We start from the raw sequence: 4,214 nt of genomic DNA, 5'->3' as shown, positions 1-4,214 counted from the left end.
AGATCCAGTGAGGTTAGGGTAACTAGAGGGGCAGTGAGGGAAGACTGCATCATACCCCGGAGAAAAACAGCTTTTGGTCAGGCTGTCTTCTCCGTAAGAGCAGTTCAGCAATGGAACACAGTGCCGGCAACCATTAGAGAGTCCTCGTCCTTCTTTTCATTCAAAAAGAATGCAAAAAAATGGCTTGTAGAGAGCCAAATTTGTGGGCACTAATGCTTTTATGTGTGTATTTAAATATTATATAATTTTTATATGAATTGTACTTATTAACCATAATGTGTTGTATGCAATTTTATTTTTATTATTGTGTGTGATTTCGTACTTGTGATTATTTTTAAAGGTTGCCTTGTTTAAATCTGGCTGGGGGACTACCGATGAAAATTAGCACTTGTGAGCTAACTCGGGTACATTTACATTGTTTTAATGTTTATTAATGTACACTGTCCCCTTTCAAATAAAGAAATTACAAATTACAATATACAAAGGGACACAGTGGTAATCTCAAACAAAAGCAGGTTTATTTTATTTGAACACAGGCAGATAGGAGAAAAAGACAAAGAGTCCAGATGAGAGTTCGGGAAGAAACAAGAGTAAGCAGGGCTTTTTCTGAGTAAAACAGTCCTATTTCCTTTCCAGGGTATACCAGGGGAACGGTGGAGGGTGGAGATGATGGAGCTGAGAAGAAAGGGGAGCAGAACACTGGCAGAGAAGAGAAAAGGAGAATAGGAAGGAAGGGAGGAAGGGAGGAAGGGAAAACAAATTCCCAGGTAAGGCTAGCTTAGCCAACTGTATGACCAGACAATGTGACATTGAGAAGAATGCTAGGATAGGGAGCTTGATTAGCGGTGACAGGTGCAGGGAATTAAGACTCCAGGTGATGGTGATCATGTACTGAGAGCAGGTGAGAGACTAATGAGGATAATAAAGGAACACAGGTGAAAGGAATGACAATAAAAATAGAGGAAGAAACTGGGTCAGGGGAGCACATGGGGAGAAAACACAACAAAACAGGAACACAGAGGTCCAGGGGCATGACACATCCTTGTTGAAAAAAACAAACAAAATTCTTTAAAAAAAAAAAAAAATTCTACTGACCCCAAACAGTAGTTTATATCAGTAGATATTTTATGTTTGCATGTCTAAAATGAGTGGATGACATCTTGGGTGGGTTGAGATGCTTAAGATAGTTATGACCTCTGCAGTGGATGTGAGACCAGGCCCGTCTAAAGAGTCTGTTTGTCCATGTGTGTGAACGCACAGACGTCAGTGTGGGCCAGTTTCACCACTGCTCTCTTTACAGCTCCTTTCATGTCCTGTTAATGAGAAAACCGCAGCACCCAGCGTTCCCCTTTTAAAGGAGGACAAATTAAAACCCAAATATGAATCACACTCAACATGGCTGCCGCTCAAAAGTTGTAGACTTTCACCGAGGTCAGACTGGACAGCACATCGTCTGGGCGGCTAATGACATCCATTCATGGCACGTCCGTACGACTGCTGCTGCTTCCCAGAGGTCTCATTCCCAGTTTGGTTTATATAAATAAAACATCAAGTGATAAATGCAAGATAGATGGTTCTGTTTGAAACGATCCGAGGATTCCTGATGAGTGTAGTTAATGTTTTTATGACTAAATAAAACCAACTACCTTTTGAAAGTTTGGGGTCAACAATTTGTGTCTGAAAGAAAGTTCTTATTAAAGAATCCTGAGGAAAAATGTATCAGTTTTACTTTAACATTTAAAATAATAAGAAATGTTGCTTGGGCAGCAAATCGGCGTATAAGAATGATTTCTGAAGGATCACGTGACACTGAAGACTGGAGTAATAACTGCTGAGAATTCAGATTAAGGCAATCACCGGAATAAATTCCATTTAAAAATATACTAAAATAAGAAAAAAAAGTTATTTTAAATTGTAATAATATTTCACAATATTACAGGTTTTATTGTATCATTGGTGGGTGAGACTTACCAACCCCAAACTTTGAATTGGTAGTTAAATTACATATTAATTTGTACAGAACGTCTCAACAGCATGGACTAGATGTTTGCACATTACTGATAAGTTCAAAGAAATATGGTGTGGAGGACTATGATCTCTGTGATCTATAAGAGCAGGCAAACCAGACATCTATTGCCCTTATAACTCTATGTAAACTAAATCAATAAATCATCTTTTTAAAACATATATTAGAGCATTAATATTCACTAAAACTCACCATCTATATTAGCTCTAACGCCTGTATTTTCAGTTTAAAACGTGCTACAGTCTTTAAGCTCCCAGTTAACAACCGGCAGTCCCAGTTAAACAATTAGTGTACTTATAGTGTGTAGGACTGTCTGAGGCTACAGCCACATAACTGCACATCACGAGCATTGGTCATAAAATTAAGTCCTACAATTAAAAGTTGAGGATAAGAGCGGTTTTAACGACCTCTGCGCTAGTTCAGACTGGGTTGGCCTGTCTGAGGCTGTCTACAGACACAAACAGCACCGCCGGAATAATAAAAACACACGAATGAAAGACCAAAAACACCATTAAAGAAAAGAGCCCATGGGTGATGCCTTGTTTAGTTGGCTTTCTGATTGTGATGATGGAAATAAGGGCATCATTTGTAGGGCATGAGTGCGTGTGAGCATGTGGACAGAACAATGGAAAAAGTCAGGCAGACCGCAGACACCGGAGGACCGACATCAGGACAGGAAGTGAGAGGGACTAATTCACTTCAGCATTAAAACATCACTACAACCCTACTTCTCCTTTTGCAAACATCATGTATGTAGTTGTGTTTCTTACATGTACGCCTGTAAATGTGATTTTCTTGTTATAGCTAATGTATGCTAACCCTTGCTGAAGGTGTTGTCATCAAGTCCCTTGTCCTGACCTAACCCAGCCCAAACACACCAGCCCTTCAGTTAAACAGACATCAAACGCAAACGCCGCTTTATTAAACGTTCATACGAATTGAAAAAAGTTATATATAGCATTACATCAGAGAGGTAATGTTTGAATTTTTAAATAGTACCAAATATAAAAAAGCCATTTGTAGGCCGATTTCCCTGAAAGACAACCTATAAATACTGCAGCTATCAAAACTTTGATCTTTCTGTTTGAGCATCCCGACCAATCCTACGAATGGGCGGGACTATCTTTTTCAGACCAAAAAGAGATGTTTCAAATTTGATTGGCGATGCATATATTATATACTTTCCCTTTAAAAAGATGACAGTTTATAACTCAATTAACTTTTTTTTATTGAGGACATAATATAAACAAGAACATTTTTGTATAGAAGACACACCATGATTCTTGAGCCATGGGCGAGTGTGTGTGTCTAGCACACAGATGGCGTCAGTCTCGTCTTAGTGTGAGTCTCAACAGGACCTCTATAAAGTAGAGACAAGTAACACTGCTCATTCTCAATACAGCACCATTACAAATATACGTTATGTACATACACACCAGGACGACTTAACGCCTTTTGTTTAGTGGAAAAGAAAAGGATAATCAGAAAAATTGTGGTCATAATAAAAAAAAAAAACACTTAAAAAGACTGAGATGTCAGTGTATAAACTATTTGGTGTAAAACAGAGGTCAGTTTTAATGGAATAGTTCACCCAAAAATAAAATTTGCTGGAAATTTACACTAAGGCTATCCAAGATGGAGATTAGTTTTTTTTTTTTTTTTTTATTGCAACAGATTTGGAAAAATGTAGCATTACATCACTTGCTCAGAGTCCAGACAGCTTCTAAAAACACCACAATAAACCACAAATAATCCACACGACTCCAGCCGATCAGTTATTAAATTGTGAAGCGAAAAGCTGTGTATACATTGTTTAAATAAATCCATCGAGTTTTTAAACTGTTGCTCCAAACCAAAATACAAGTCCATAATCCATAATAATAATTCCTTCAGTGGAAAAGTCAATCCTGTGTTGTCCTTTTGCATCAAAATCCATCAATATACTCGTTTAGAACTGTCTTTGTAAACCGTGTTTGATCTGGGCATATTTCTCTAGAGTCAGATCTCTTGATTATTAAGTTTGTTTGTTTCTTAATGGATTTGTTTGAAACACAGCTTTTCACTTCACATGATATTAATTGATGGACTGTTATGGAAGTTGTGTGGATTACTTTGATGTTTTTAATCAAGTGTTTGGACTCTCATTCTGACGGCACCCATTCACTGCAGATGATCCACTGGTGAGCAA

The sequence above is a fragment of the Carassius auratus genome, chromosome 19 (genome assembly GCF_003368295.1).
Source record: "Carassius auratus strain Wakin chromosome 19, ASM336829v1, whole genome shotgun sequence".
NCBI classification, from domain to species: domain Eukaryota; kingdom Metazoa; phylum Chordata; class Actinopteri; order Cypriniformes; family Cyprinidae; genus Carassius; species Carassius auratus.
This window is presented reverse-complemented; position numbering follows the sequence as displayed.